At 33.1% G+C, this 17,686-nt stretch overlaps 1 protein-coding gene across 4 annotated transcripts in view; it reads left to right on the top strand.

Annotated features, from left to right (window-relative positions):
• Window positions 1-17,686, top strand: part of LOC125069691 (atypical protein kinase C) — a 214,929-nt gene that overhangs the window by 86,750 nt on the left and 110,493 nt on the right. Inside the window, exon 1 of one of the 4 annotated variants that reach the window (XM_047679230.1) lies at window positions 52-246. The exons of the other annotated variants lie outside the window; for them this stretch is intronic. The gene's annotated coding sequence lies outside the window, so the exon portion shown is untranslated. Of the gene's footprint in view, window positions 1-51; window positions 247-17,686 lie in introns of those variants that run through there. 4 annotated transcript variants of the gene reach the window in all.

The raw sequence follows: 17,686 nt of genomic DNA, 5'->3' as shown, positions 1-17,686 counted from the left end.
GGGTGGAGACGGTGGCGCACGCAGGCGCGAACGTCGCCGGCCCAGTCCCGCTCCGGCCGCGCTGCCCGCCGCACATCGCTCTCGCGGGCGCCCGACCCGGCGGCGACTCGCTCGCTGCCTTCTAGGACTCCCGTAAATAATCGCGCTACCGTTATCGAAGTTCGGAACTCCGCTGAGCGTCGAAGTCGAAAACGCGCTTTGAAATCCACCGTCGACCGCGCCGTATCCACGTGCCCATCTCGTTGCGTAAGTCGCGAAATCTCCGAAAACGAACTGAATCTCCTTTGACACACAAGAAAAACAAATAGCACACATCGAAATCGATCAATGTATCATTCCTGGTTTGTTATTGCAGCCATGTGTGTTTATATGGCGACCGAAGTAAATAGTGTATCGGCCTGAGCGTGTTAGGGAGGTTAGAAGTGGCTTTCTTTTTTAATAGGTTAATCCGCAGACTGCGGGCGCGGTCTTTTTAACCTTACAGTACAAAAGTGCTGGTTGACCTTAAAACCGCGCGGCGACACCTGATTTGTTTGCGGCTAGAAACGGTTACAACTATGTTCTTTAATTGACGCACCAAACATTCAGATTTGCGTGTTTACATCACAAGATTACGTTTTATGTACGCTATAAAACAAACGTTATTCGTATGACAGAGGGCTAATGTTTACGAGCGACCTTATGTATATAAAAAAAATTAATATCCCATCTCCCAATCATCACAAGCGGTCGTTAATATAAACTACATACGTATAAATAAATGAATAAACAAACTTCATTTGAATTCGGCACTTTTATATTCCGAACAGCCCACTTGAATTTTTTTTAATCGTCTTTAACGACTTCTAACGCTAATTAATGGCGTCTGACGCTTAAGGAATTAGAAATTTCGACAAAAATTTATATTAGCTCTTAACGCCACCCTATTAACTTTAAACTTAACTCCGTTTTATATTTAATTATGCTAATTTTATCTGCTTCTTTTGTTTTGTTTTTTTTTTTCATTATTTCATTCAAATGCAGTCTTTTTCTATTGTCTTCTCTTTCTGTCCCTTCTTTCCTACAACCCTGCTTAAACAAGCACCATTGCCAATTCGGAGTCAAATTAAATAATTGCAGTTGTAATAATGCTTACAAAAAGTATTTAAAGTTGTTAGTTGTTCAGAAATAATATCGATTTGGTTCGTGTCAGTATTGTTAGATTATTTGAACATATATCTTACATGCGGTAAATAAATTGGAATAAATATATACTTATTATAATAGAGTACGCAATATGTATGATTTGTATATTCGAGCCGCACGACACTGCCAAGAATAGACAACAGTTATCTTCATAATGAAATAAGCAATATGAAATATCTCTGACCGAATTTTGGCCTCGGCTTTAATCTCAAGGATCTAACCGCGCAGGATAAATAGCACACTGTGTATTAACACAGATTCTCTTTTATTTCTCCTTACTCTCAGGATCAGTTTATACGTCAATCCGACACGATAACTTCTCAAACGACTTCAAAAATTAAAGAAGTAATCAATTCGGCTGTATATTTGTTTTTATTTGTTAGCTACCTCATTCAATCCGTTGGTAAATTATTGTTTTCGTTTCGAAGGATATACTCTCCTCTTGGTCCCATTTAAATTAAAAATATTTATACATATACCACCCATAGAGGTGAAAAATACGGAATGAAATAATTTATGGGCTCGAACTTTTACCTTGGATTTTAGCCCAGGACCTGATCCGCAGCTTATATGATAATGCAGCAATAAATAATATATAAATATACTAACTAACGGTAACTTACCAATAATATTCCTTCGATTGACAATAACTTAAAAACAAATACGATATAATTGTTCAGATCCACGTAATTGTAAGTAAGATTGATTAATTTCAATGTTTATTATGTTATATTCAACCATAATGATTTTTTTACCCTCTGTCTAGATCCAAGATAGATAGGATCTACGATATATTATATTTTTAACATACTAATCAATATCAAAATATACTTTATTCAAGTAGGCTTTTACAAGCACTTTTGAATCTTCTTTTTCAAAACTATATTAACTGAAGCTATCACTAAGCTTGGTTTATAACTTTTTAGTGTTTTGCCTCATTCTCGATACGCATATTATCCTTTAACAATTTTAGTAAATTTTGGGCTATAATCATGCAATAATTTACAATAACTAAAAATGTATACCAGTGATAACTCATCTCGTACAAGCCTTTATAAAATAGAGAATTGTTTAAGTAATTAATAGATAAGACTTATTAGGATACAATAATATGTATATTACTAGATGTCGCCCGCGCCAGTTGGTCGTCAAGTGTTTTGTGCCATATAAACGTAGCCTGTGTCCCTCTTTGGGGTTCACACTTATTTCATCTCAAATGATAACAAATTCTGTTCAGTGGTTCGGCCGTGAAAGTAAACAGACATACAGATATACTTCAACATTTATAATAATACCTATAGATCAGTACCTATATAATAGTACCTATAGATCAGTATAGATAAAAAAGCTTGGAGTTAGGATTTTTTGATTTACTTGAAGGTTTTTCATATTAATTTAATTGAATATAGTTGACCGAATGAGAATAATAGTTACTACAGAGTTTCTTACCAGTTCTCTGTATAATATTTTCGTTGATAACAACATTTCCAGTTTTGGAATGATGAGCAAAATCCGAATTACTATTCTGAATCAATACTAAGTTTTTATTGGTCGGTTAATACCATCGGCTGCCGTTGACCAATGAGCATTTAGATTGTAGTCAAATTAGTTAATCCGACTTTGATTAGCTTAACAGAGACTGGAGGATAATCTCTTAATTATTGACAGACAACCGTGATATCAATCAGACTGAATAAAGATGATTTTGTTCATACAGAAATTTGAAATTAAAAATTGATACAGAACAGAAATTAATGTAATTTACTCAGGTTATAATGTTATTGTAATAATGGTTTGAATGGTTTTTAACTGCCTTTAAAAATACTCGGAGGTTATTTTTTTTTGTTCTTGCCTTAGAACTCGTTCATTAATGAATCGATTTGGTAAATTATTTATTTGTTGGGAGCATTTGAATTTTAAGAAAAAATACCACTCGGCTAAAGAAATGAGTTGGTGATTTTAGTTGAATACATTTTTGTGGAGTAGATAATTATTTATCATTTTATTTCGCAGTGTTATTTGAAGTATTACTGTTGTTGTTATTTTTTTATTATTATTTTTACATTGATCGTAAAAGAAGATAAGGTTAAAATAAAACTAGTCTTTACCGGATTTAATCGCGTATATTAATTTTTTTTTTTTTTAACATCCCGACCTTTCGAGCACTTTGCAGTGTTCGTGGTCACGGGCAGACTAAGGTGACATTTGTCTGTTCGAATTAAAAAGAAATATTATTTACAACTACCGCCAACGATTTCTTAATTGGTATCTTGAGTAGCGTTCCGGTTGCACGCAGAAGGCAAAAACTAGTTTTATTTCAATGTGTAATAATCGCGAAAATCTAAGACAACATTAGATAAGGTTAACTTATCCATAACACGACGAGATGAAGAGTTGGGTTAATATAGTGCATTGAAGCCATTTCACAGTGTAGCAGTATTACCTATATGTTTCCACAACACAAAGGAACAATATATTCAAACGGAATTGCATTCTACAACCATCTACGAACCAAGGTTCATGTGTGGAGTTATTCGTTACAACTGCGTACATAACATTATTTATATAAATAGTTAATTTGAATTGTTGTCAGTTTTTCTACATAAATTTCCATAATCAATCTTGGCTAGTAGTTAGTAATTTTCCATTGAAAAGGGTATTGATGATTTTTTTTATGTAGTTAGTCGTAAAAGCAAATGAACTACCTGATGGTAAGTGGTCAGCGCTGTCTATATACATTGGCGCTGTAAGAAATATTAACTTCTTTACATCGCCAATGCAACATCAACCTTGGGAACTGTGATGTTATTTCCCTTGTGCCCGTAGGTACAATGCCTCACTCAACCTACCAGCAGCTACCAGGAACATAAAATACTAAATATTGCTGTTTGAAGGTAGAATATCTGTTATCGTTCTATGCTTCTATCACCAAAGATTTTCTGTGAGAGATCTCTATAAGACCTTTGCGCATCATTTTCAAATATTTTGTGTATATTTATCTTAAAATATCTGATGGGTGGGTAACTACGCAGTCGGGCTTGCACAAAGTCCTACAATTAAGTTTTTTTTTAATTAGACTTCAGCATCACATTTACACGTAAATTAAAATATATATTATTCGTGTCGATGCTCTTTACTTTTCTGTATTTAGTGAATGCGTATGAAGTATCAATTAGTTAAATATTTGCATAAGTAACGATCGAATGTATCTATATATATATCTGACTGGCTATTCAAACGATTCATAAATAAAAATAGACCCAAATGACCTATGCGAGACGCTCATTTTTCTCTATTTTTAAAGTCCCGTTCCCGATTAGGCAATTAACTTTTTTTGGCTTCTTTTAATTGCTTATTTCATTTGATTTAAAACCGCGTTTAAACTATACGATTTTAAACGATCAAACCATTTGAATACTTTGAACGAGCTTTCAGTTGAGTGAACAAAAATCGATTCGATTAAACTTTTAACTTTTGTTAACTATATTTATATTTTTCATTTGTTAGCTATTTCTTGCTGTGCAATAAATTAATTAACTAAGATCGAGCCGTGTGAACTCATTATAATCTAATAACAAAACAGTAATTGTTAGTTGAAGTCGCTTTAGTTCAAATCCGATTGTTTATTGCGCAGTTATTTGCGGATAGATTTTGTCTAAGGCTCATGATATTTTCATATCGCTTTTAATGTGATTATAGTTTGCACTCATGTACAAAATTTCGTTGCAGGGTCGCGTTCCCGTTAACTTTGGGAACCACTGTATTGGACGATTTATTTCTGATGCTCGGTAATTGAGAGATGTCCTGATGTAATCTTCTTACACGTTTCCACGTGAAAAGTTCACGCTTTATACCGGTAACAACTTTCAATTAAAAATAAATGTAGGTACCTGTTATTTCCACAATCGAATGTGAAATTCGTGTTGATTAGTTTTAGGTTTGTAATCAAGATTGTATCTTTTTAATTCCGCCCGATCATAGTAGCATCAGTTAGCAATGTTAGATTTTTAAAAACTACGCTTATAATAATGAGGAAACTTTTTTTGTAATTGCCAACTAAAAATTACTTAAACAACATACGTAAAAGGTATTACGTATAAGATGCACCGCTTATCGAGAAAGGTTTAAGTATCGGTTCTTAACACATATGTAATTAGCTGCCCTTCGCAGTTCCACGCAGTTCCACGCTTTTAATTAGACTAGTGGTTGATAAGGGCACAGATTCCGAGGTTCTTGGTTGAAATTCTCAGTAAAAGCTCGGAGTCTGAAAGTTGGAAGTGTGTGCACTTCTGCGCTTCGGAAAGTTCGTAAAGCCGTTGTTCGTGCGCCTGAACTCTATCCGGATTATGAGAGTGACGGAATAGAGCGTGCATCTGTTTTTGCGCTCACACTTTTGCACGATAAGATGTCCTGCGTAGTCGGCTGGTGCTTTCAGCCAATAAATTAAGTATTTCTTCATTGTGCTTAAGTAATCAGATACGTTTTTTATTATTATTAAAGTTTTCCGAAAGGCTAATGTAACTATAAAGTGAGTAAGTGGAAAAACTCAACCTTCAATGTTTTGAAATCACGAAACCCCGACAATGTATCGAACTACTGAAACGTTTCTTGAAAATACAGCAATAAAGTCTTAATGGCTCAACGATACACGCCGTCTAGCAATATTTAAAAATTCGTAGATTCGATTTTTAGACCTTATATCATATAAAATAGTGATTATTTTGATAGAAACAGTGTCAAACATTGTATAGACACGACAAGTAAAGGTTTCCGTATTGCAAAGTCGATTCATCCTTCCTTGGTCCAGGTTCAAGAAACACGTTTAGCTTTATAATTAATAATTTTCTATCTCATATTAATGAGGCGTAATATTAGATAAATTGTATAGATGATAAAAAAACGTGTAAAGTTAGTATTCGTTGATTTCCATGCGTGATAAATAATTATGTAACTTATTATCGGAAAAGAGTAATTACTCAGTTTCTCGCCGGTTGTTTTAAGTAGAAACTACATTCAGAACCGATAGTAGTTTTAAATGTAATTTAATTGTGTAAAATGCTCGCAAGAGCCTAACTGAATATTTTGATTTGACTTTACGTTGCACAAGTTTGACATAAATGTAAACAATATTACATATTTAAATCAATGCGCTGGAAAATAAAAACAAACTACTTCAGTTAAAAAAAAAGCATTATTATACTTTGTTGAAGTATGAAGTATTATGAAGTTACGAATAATAAATAAAGTACTACTTTATCTTAAGAAAATATACAAATATTATTAGTTTAGTATATAATTGTTTAAAATACGATAAAAAACTATTAATAAATAATAAATACGTAGTTACATTACTACTGGTTGCGTATAATTTTGTTTAAACAATCAAGCGCTTCGTCGTCAGCCACTAGCAACTATTAGACATGGGCCCCTGGGTGCACTAAAGCCTATTCTTCTTTTCCAATGAAATTCTTTAATAAATAAAATTCACCTCTTTATAAATTGATCGAGTAAATTTTCCCATATGCTACTGTTATTTGTATAAATATATTGATAAAATTTACGTTTGAAGTTTCAGGCTCCGCTCAACATTAATTCAAATAAACTCGAATGTTTAAGACACATATTATAAATGAGAGACATTAAATGTAATGAATTTCTTGAAAGGGTTATAATTCCCCGCAAGCTGCTAATCCCGTCTAATTTCAACGAAAGGCGTTTAGTGTTTAATTTAACGTTCTAGTCTAGAACTCGATGACGTTAGCACAAATTGAAGAGCTCTTTGATACGCTTCTCTTAATGAAATTTACTAATAGTTTTGATAATATTCAAACACCGTTGAATATATTTCGTACATTGATTGTTTAATATTTACAGTTCTATGTCTGAGTTGGATATTGTTTATCTGTATTTGTATCAGTTTGTTTGTGTTTATTAGTGTGTGTGCGTGCGTGTGTGAGTTTATCTGTTTAGGTCTTATTTAACTTATTATATCCCCCAGCTTGATGGGTTTTTTAATTTATAGTTTCTTGATTCTTTTATTTTTATTGTTTTCGGTTTTAAAATCTAACATAGTGGATAAAAAGTTACAATTTTATGACTTACGAATTAAAAGTTTTCCCCGTCGGTTTTATGACGTTTAATTTCTGAGGAAAAGCGCGACGTGCGTGCTAACAGACCGCCAATAAAACTAATTGAATTAAAAAAAGACTTATAATCCCTCACTCGAAGTATATCAAACTTTATTGCTATAATTTGTGAAAACGTTTAAGAAATGTACAAATTGATCTACGAATTATTATTACTTTTAACGATAAATAATGTAGTTTGAACAAACTAAAAACTCTGCTACTCTTTAGTAGGAAATGTAAATTAATGAATAAAACAACCAAACCTTCTAAGGTTTGATTTGACATGAGTAATTTTTCAGAGATAAGTATTAGATACTTATCTCTGAAAAATTACTCATGTCTATTGAATGAGCTGTCTATGGCGTGGTCAAACAGCAGACGAATCTCAATAAAAACCGAATAATTACACATGACCGCTAACAAATAATTATCAAAAAATTCATAGGTATCAGTGGCATTATTATACGCTGAAACTTTTGTACCGACCCGAATTCGATATGAAATAGTTCTTTACATAAATTTGACTTATATTTTTTGATGATTAATACGCTTGCTTTATCCACTTTAATAATCAAGGCATCTAGGTATGCTAGGCCTCTATAAACCTAGGTATGCTACGATTACATAGTTCACCTGTGTTTTACATTCAGGTCAAGCGAGGGGATTACACGCAACGCGTTGCCAATAAACAATGAAGATTGTCTTGATTGGAAATGGTATCGAACAGTACACTGCTGATCTAATGGTTATAATGAAACTCAATTAAAAAATACAAAAAATATTATTTTTACTCAAATCAAAATATATATTTCAAATCGTCGTCATTATATTTCCTAATTGCACTAGATATTTCAATTTAAATAAAATCATGAAGTCGATGACACGTTGGGTGCTTTTTGAATAACGAAATTCCAATTGACTAGCAGTTTTTTTTTAAGTATGGACTTAATAGTATCATATGTTAATTAATAAACTCTTGTTTAAATAATGTAGCTATCTCTTGTCTTAAGTCTCTATACCAAATTTAACTTCACACAACCGACAGGGTCTTTTTAATACGCACAGACAAGTAAATATGTTCATAAATGTATAACTTTTTTAATGTTATGCAAAGGTAGAAGGGCATATGGAGCATTGGCGTTACGAGCAATATTAACCAATTCTCACATCGCCAATATGCCGACCACCTTAGAAACTATGACGTTACATCCCTTCAAACCGCATCACAATAACACTTATTATGTTTGTTAAATATGTGAAAAGACGGTGGAACCTACCCCAGTCGGGCTTGTACAAAGCCTCCAAGGAAATGTGCGAACGAAAACAGCCATAGTTAATTTGATTTATAAAAATGTCACATCCATTTTACTATTCGTTTAAAGGTAAGCTTGGTTAACCTTAGACCACTTTACAGCCTATTTGATATATGTACCGGTATACTATATAAACGTGAACGATATCAGTACGTACAAAAGCAAACCCTACGGTTTATTTCACTTGAAGCAGATTAGTAACAGGGTTTCGCATTTCTATTAACTAGTCAGTGTTAGGCTCGGCGGCCATAATCATCGTGGGATCGCTATTGCTATTCACGACTATTGATCGGAAAACACGTGAGGAGTTGTGATACACGCTTAGTAGTTATTCTTATCAGTCAGTTGCAACTAATCATAAATTAAGCAACGATTTTTTAATAAGCATTATTCTGCTGTCGATGTGCAATTATTTCTGGTGTGTATATATAAACCGCTTTAAAGTAATATAATTTATTTTTTCTGAGAACCCTCAAAGATGACCTTAAGACACCACTCTGTGGAACCAGCTTTCGCCGGCGGTTTTTCCGAACCGATACGACTAGGGAAACTTCAAGAAAAGAGCGTACTTATTTCTTAAAGGCTGGCAACGCACCTGTAACCCCCCTGGTGTTGCAGATGTCCATGGGAGGTGGTAATCACTTTCCATCAGGTGAGCCTCCTGCTCGTTTGCCCCCTTTAACATAAAAAAGACAGTTATAACTGTGACGTTGTGAAAGCCTTACGAAGAGACAAAATAAAACATAAATTTGGGATACAATGTTTTCATAAATTTAACGCGCAACAAAATTGATAATATATGTATTATATTATAATTAAATAAACTAGAGATTTATATCAAATGATGATGTTTATTATTTAAACATTTTCATACGTTTTGACAGCAGAAACGTATCAGAACACATCCGACTTATTTCCTCAACCGAGAATTAACTTACGTCGTAAAGAAATCCCGCCAAATTGTTTTCACAAATCATTTTAAGAAAGAACAATGCTGGATATTTTTTATCTCTTTCTAACAAAACGGGTAATAGAGCGTAAGATAAAGGACAATTAGAGTTTCACGTGAATGACTTTATTAAATAAAATGGGGGTTCCGTTTTTACTTCAGATAAGCGTTACGTTTCCGAGAGGATCCTTCAGGATATGTAACTATGGCTTAAAATGTGTGGTATTTGTAGAGTGGCAATCACCTAACCCAACCAAACCTACGACCATTTCAGAATACAGGAATACTTAGTATTGTTATATTTGAGTTTAAAGGGTGAGTTCGCCATTGTAACTACAAGGTAATTTTAATTTCCAAGGTTGTTTGCGCATTGGTGATTTGTAAGGAATGGTTATATTTCTTACGGCGCTAATGTGTATGGGCGGTGGTGACCGTCGTTCGTCCGTAGCTAATAGGCAACTACCGTATAAAAAAAAAACATGAATAATATACATATATAGATTCCTTGGATTACTTAATGTTACATTCATATACAAGTATGTCTGAGATTTTATCATCTCGTACTTGCATATTTCCCAAGAAGTTTAGAGGTATTTATATATTCCAATCAATAGGAAAGCTTGAATAAAATACGACGCATTTACGAGTATATCATTTAACTCGCATGAAAGCAGCTATTTTGCTTAACATGATAAAATCGCTGAATCTGATTTATTTTCTGTTTTTTTAAGATATCGTAAATACTGTTTCGAAAATATGTACACATGTTTATATATTAAAAATACTGTACGTAGTCATTAAGCAGACTCTGAATGATCTTAATGGTCTTCGTCAGTTAGAATGTGGAGAATCCCTTGATAAAATATGTAATATAGAACTGAAACCTGGAGGACTAATATTATTACGATCGCTTCTGGTTCATTTAGTATAATATTTCTAAAGAAGTGAAGTAAGGAATTTATTAGATTCTTTTAAATACCAAATTTGTGTAAACATGATAAATAAAGTTAAACTTGTAATATAAAGTTTTCGTCTTCGAAAAGTCAATAGCTCCCTTCCCGGGGCAGAGCAATTAATTTAATATCCCGCGGAATATTTAACATTTACCAATAAATAAAGTTAGACCTCATGTAAAAATAGTAATGAATAGGGCATATCATTTTGTACAAGATTTTATATTATATATATGAAAATATTATGAAAATTATATATATATATATATATAATTTTCTATATGTATAATTTTCTTTCAGGTTTTCTTAGTAGAGTCTAGATTCCGAGCCGGTCTAAGATTGGAATTATAAATGACCTAGTTTTTAGTTTCTTTCCAGTCAAAAGAATAATTCGAAAATGATAGAGCGAAATATTGTTATGCCTACAGTTTCCGGATTATGAAAAAACTTTCAATATTAACCATATCGACTTGTCCTAACCCAATAACACAATTCCCATACATCCTAAATAGGACCACGAGCGTGCTGGCTCTCATCGCAGCCTTAATATTAACATACATGACATTTCCATTTGTTTGCGATGCCCGTCCCCTGGCCTTGTTTTATTATGTATAATGTAAGGAACTATAGGCCCTCGGCGTACCGCGATAGGGACGCAATTTCGTCTGTTTTTTATTTATCCTTAATTCCTTTGTCGATGTCCAAACGCGAGACGTAGAATAAATGTTTTGTAAATTAGATAGTGTTGAAGGGACTTGCGAATAAATATGTACCTGCTATTTATATATTTTACTTAGCTGGTATTTATGAAATAATTCAATCTAATATTTTTTAATAATAATCGTTTAAGTAGGCGGACCGGCAAATGGGCTTCCTAATTGTAAGCGGTAACCACTGTCCATATTTTATATTGAAAATTTAAGAAATAATTTTCATCGCTCAATACTCAGCGTAATGCGCCACCCACCTTAGGAACTAAAATGTTATGTCCCTTGTCCCTGTAGTTGCACTGGCTCACTCACACTTCCAACCAGAACACAAAAGTTATGCTGTTTGGCGGTAGATTATACTAAGATTTTACTTAGTGGTAGAGTAATCCGTACCACCAAGTAGAAACAAATGTGAAAATAAACATGATCGACGACAGACATTAAAGACACATCTTTATACTAATAACAAGGTAATTAGTGTTATGTAAAACGTAACACCTATGTAAAATATCTTCGTAGGATATGTTTATTGATCAATCATGAGAAATATTTTTTTTCCGTTCGTCTGAACACAGCTCCCGCGGGTACCAATGTCTGACTGGAGATGGATATTAATCAAACTCTCCACAGTGATATTTATCCTTAACATAGGATAGAATTATAAAATCTATCGCAATCCTTCATTTAATGTATATTAAATAAAGATTTTATTTAATAAATAGTCATTATTAATAATTTTTCATAGCAGTATTATTATTGAGTAATAAATTTGTCTCTTATGTTAAAAATAATATAAATAAATAAGGCATATTGCTGGATATAGGATGAGGTATATAGAAGTTAAAAAAAAACATAGTATGTATAGCTTGATTTTATGGCAATATACATTTAATTGTAATTTATAAATACGGCATATTATTTCATTGATGTTTTCTTTACAGTTCTAGTTCTGAGTTTAGATAAATAAGTTATTTACTAAAGAGTCAGCTATTCCTTTTATTTTTAAAAATAAGTAGGCAGACCGATGGTAAGTGATCACCACTATTAGACATTGGACACGCTGTAAGAATATTAAACATTCTTGATAATGTCAATGTGTCACCAACTTTGATAAGTAAGATGTTTTTTCTCTAATGTCTGTAATTACACTGGCTTGATCACCACCTAACAAACCTGAACAGAACAATACTAAATATTATACCTATTTAGATGGAACCACTGAGTAAATACTATAATTTCATATAATAATGAAAACAATAGTCTTCCAAACATATTGAGTGTTTATTGATAAATAACCTAAGTGAAACGGAACGCGAAACGCTGTACAGTAACAAAGAAAAGTATCTCAGTCACTGCTGTACAGTATAATCTTGTTTCAAATCGTGTGGGGCAACCACACAAGTCTGAAGAGGCTTAGTGTGTCAGTGCGATCCAAGCGGCTCGTGGCTTCTAAAACGTTTAACTTGTAGTATTTTATGATCTTACTATTTTGAACATAGTTGGAAGTTATGTGAGATATTTACCAAAAGTTATACGTTAGTGTCTCTTTGGTCAAGTGGCTAGTTCATTCGGCTGCAGTTTCTGAAGTTCCCGGTTTATATCCCAGGCCGAACATATCTTCATTTTTGACTCTGTTTTAATATTCAATGTAGTAGTGACATTTATTTCATGCAAACGTAATGTAAAATTATTATTTATTAATCCATCTTTATCATTATTATATGATTGAAATTATTCAATCTCATCTTATAAGCTAATTAGAGTAATTAAATTTATGTATAGCGTAATATATTTTTTTGAATTATGAACTCACGTTGTGTTTTCATTGGACTGTTTTTGAACATCGTTAAGATTCAATAATAATACTGAAATCCGTAATCGCAACGTGTTTGAAACCTCCGTCATAAGAGCTTATTGCTTGAATTTGATTTACGTGACTAACACACTTAAATTTAAGTGGTTCTTTAGCTCAAAGCGGGGTAATTTTGTTAAAATTCCGAAGCATTAACTTCGAGGAATTGCTAGGGATCAATTAAAAGTAAATGTCCTATTGCCTTGTTAGGGCCGCCTCGACCCTCTTAGGATTTTCTTTAGGATTTTACGCCATCACGCTGCTTCAATACGAGTTAGTACGTATGTAGCAGAGTTTCATCTCACAAATGTAGGTTGGCTCACGGTGCGTTCGATTAAGTCCTTTATTTTCCCTTATAAAAATATCTACCTATGGCCGTTTCCTACATTCAACGATGATGTACACCAGTACCCGATTGTTTTTGATTCACGAGTACCGAGCCGTTGCAGTCATTCCTGTGTAATAATTTACATTAATGTAATACACAGATATTCTTGCGACGTGTTACTTAACCGCTGAGCATGAGATGAATTAAACATAAATTTAAACTCGAGTTGGTTCAGATTTGAACACGTCTTAACCGAATTAAGATCGTCGTTTTCAATCCACTGAGCCTTTACGGCTGCATGCTCGTGACACATAAATATATCTTTACTAATGTTAAAATATATTCCGAGTTTTTTTTTTAATATAAGGTTTATTTAAAAATGTAATAGTTCGTCGGTATTGTTTAAAATTAATGAATCAACATATTCTAATTAACATCGCGTAACCACGCACCCTCTTCAAAGGGGTCTTAATGTGTCACTCTAATCCATGGGGATTCCCGCCGTGAAACGATTGGAAAACTTTTTTACATATATGTACCTACTTACTTACAAATATTTTAATTATAATTACAAACATACTACAAAATTTAAATGTAAAAGTGTTCATCAAAGAGTACATACATATTTTATATATTATTATAAATAATTGTATTTTATAAAGCAGCTCAAATTTAATATAGACAAAACAGTGGATAGGTTATTAGGCTTACATGTGTTTAATTCGTCTCTATATTTAATCTTGTAGATATTGTATGTATATTGCGGTGAAAGAATATAGAGAGGGAACATGTGACAGATAAATTGTTATAATGTGTATGTAATCACTGACAGTCGTTGCAAACCATCTCCCTGATAGGAAAAAAGGTCTCTTTCCAACTTTGGGGCAGATTGGGGACAGATTGGGGCTGTTACTCACTCACTGAAACCTTTTATAGCGCAAAATTAGTGTTGTTTCACACAAAACATTTGTAAACTGAAATTTCAATGTGTGCGTGTATATATATAGAGTTGACTTGTTGATGATATAAATAATATAATACATACAATATGTTAATAAAATTCTCAAACTCAGAGCAAACTATTCTAATACGGTATAAGCTATGGGACCCAAAGGTTACACACATAAATATGAACTTTACTTCAACGTGTGACAGACACTCAAAGGTTAAACATTTATAAATAAAACTATGATCATAAACCAGAAATGTAGTAGTGAATTAAACAAGCTTCCTATATATTTGAACACTCTGTATATATATATACAGAGTGTCCAAACGATTGTACGCCAATGTGTAACTATTAACTTAAACCCCATTAAATAAGAATTAACTTTCGAAAACTATTTTGTCTTTCGATATAAGTATGTGTTTAATTTCTTGTTAATTATGTTCTGTGTCTACCGAATTGTCTATTCATGCTTTATTGTTATTTATTTCTTAATTAAATGTACTAGTAACAGACTTCACGATAAACATCAACCGTGTAACTCTAAAATCGATTCCACGCAAACAAAACCACCGGCAACATATGTATAGTTGTATAATAGAAACGTAAATAACATCCAAACAAGTCCTCGTAAAAAGCGAAGGACAGCGTCCAAATAGCGAAGCTATCACGTATCGATCAAGCGTATCAATGAATAGAGCCGTCCCTTGTTTATCGCCAGTATCGACGAAGTTTCCATCTCATTTGACGTGATCTGAAACATGGCATCGTTAAAGACGCGTATACACAAGGTTATAAGATTAACTTACTCAACACTAATGAGTTAGTGGTGTATTTGGTGGTAGGGTTTTGCGCAAGCCCGTCTGAATCCACCAGACCACTCACTTTTCATATTTTCTACCCCCAAGGAGCATTACTTAGTATGTATGTAGTATGTAACTATACATATTGTGTTCCATTTTGAAGGTTGAGTGAGCCAATGCAACTACAGGCACAAGGGACATAAAATCTTATTGCTCATACATAAGGTTCGTGGCGTATTGGTAATGTGAGGAATGGTTATTATATCTTACAGGGTCAATACCTATGGTCGGATGTGAGCCATTTGCCCGTTATAACAAATTAAAAAAAAAAACACACACACACAAAGTGACTGAGTCAGTTTTGTTTGTAGGTACAACAGACGCAACATCTTATATACCGTGGTTGTACGTTGTGCACCAGACGTCAGTCCTCTTTGTGATGAAGAGGACTGACGTCTTCTTAACCATCAATTGGTTCTATTAAATTGTAATTATATATACTTTGTGCGTGACTTGTGTCCCTTTGGAAGTGAGGCATTTCGTAGTACAGGTTTGTGTAATTTACCTCTTTTCGGGTACAATAATATCATCGGTTTGACAGATCTGCTTTTCACACTAATCATACTGTATAAATTGAGATTTAAAATTGTATTACATGTGAAATTGTTCATTACAAAATGGCGAAACAAAGTCATTCGTGTACAATCATAAATGTATACAAGATTTTATTGTCGCTGTTAACACGAATGAGGTGATCGAGTGTAATGAATTTGCATCGTTTTTGATTAAACTATTTTTTATGTCTGTTTTAATAATAATGCATTTATAGCGGAATACTTTAAGCATAGAGTTTTAGTACTAGTAATTAATTCTTTTTTTTTATGGCATAGTAGTCGGATGAGTATGTTCAACACTGGGCATAGAAATTGGCGCCGTCAAAAATTAACCATTCCTTTTATTTCCAATGCGCCACCAACCTTGGGAATTGAGATGTTTGCGTAGATACACTGGCTCTCTCCCCCGTCAAAACGGAACACATCAATACAAAATATTGTAACTTGGCAGTAGAATTGTCATCGTACGCAAACGTACGATGTCGAATATTCAGTTGAACCAAACACACTATGAAACTTAATCATTATCATCATCAGCCATACAGACTCCACTGATGGCTGTAGGCCACTTCCAATGTTCGGCAAAGCACCCGGTTCTTCGTATAGTTCGTTCTCCAAATCATTATAATCTCGGAGTAAATATTTTTCACATTCTCGGGGCAACTGTAATTAATTTCAATTGGTCCAGATTGTATGGAGTTGAGATTGAAAAATGTTCATGAGCAAAAAGTTTCCGTTCTCAATAACGTTGTTCGGTGAATAACTTTATAATAAATCGATAAACATAAGATATTAGATATTTCGACTTGAATTATTGGGTTTGAACGATTGAAATTTTTTTTTTTCGATACACCAATCTTTTTTTAATTTTTATTTGCATGTGTGAGGATAAATATGACGCATTCGACAAGGAGACTCAATTTAGCAGCATACGCAGTTAGGAAAGTTGGTGTATTAAACTGCAGGATTAGTAAATTTTTAACAGTTTCCTACTAATAAATAATATTCCAGACTGTATTCTATTTGAAAAGTAATAGGAATCCGTCTGCTGTTCGAGCGATTTACAATCTCAGACTAACATTGAGATATTTTTTATTAAAGATAAAAAATTTACTGTGACATGTTAATTAAAAACTTTAATATTGATTGTTTGATAGAAATACAAACATTGTGTAAACACGAGAAGTAAAGATAAACACACTCGTAACACCAAGTTTCCGTCTTCATAAAGTCAATACAGCCTTCTTTGGATAAGGTTTACGACAAAATCTAGCTTTACAATTCAAAAATTGAAATCTCATGAATTAATACGGTGTAATACAACTATATAGCTGATATTCGTTGGTCACAGTGAAATCAAATTTGAATTATCATTTAACAAACTATTTAATGTAAAGCTACCATCGGTTCGGAATGTAGATTCTACCGACAAGAAACGGAACACATAATCATTTAATTGTATTTAATAAACATGTTTATTTTAAATTCATTAGTGGTTTATGTACTGATATTATAAACGCAAAAGAAAATCTGTCTATTATGTTTTCCCAATTTGATAAAATTTGGTATGAGGTAAGCTTTAACCCCAAGAAAAGATATAGATATGGGCTACTTCTTAAACCAACACTTGACGACGAGCGAAGTCGTAGGCGTCTATTAGTATGTCATATTTTATAGTTAATCAATTAACGTGAATTTCATATAATACCGAACTTGATGTAAAAGTTTTGTCAGTCAGATCAATGTCATAAAACTGTCTGGTTGTTTACGGAGCTCGTGATTGATCAACGTGCGTCCGCATCACTTTATCTGCAACTGTGCAAGGCAGACGTTGTCCTACAATTGCTTGTTTTGACAACCTATTTTCTAAAATTAACATTTTATTAACTAAGAGCTAATGAACTA

The sequence above is a fragment of the Vanessa atalanta genome, chromosome 16 (assembly GCF_905147765.1).
Source record: "Vanessa atalanta chromosome 16, ilVanAtal1.2, whole genome shotgun sequence".
Classification (NCBI taxonomy): Eukaryota; Metazoa; Arthropoda; class Insecta; order Lepidoptera; family Nymphalidae; genus Vanessa; species Vanessa atalanta.
Note: the sequence above shows the minus strand (reverse complement) of the source record. Positions and strands in the feature narration are given on the sequence as shown.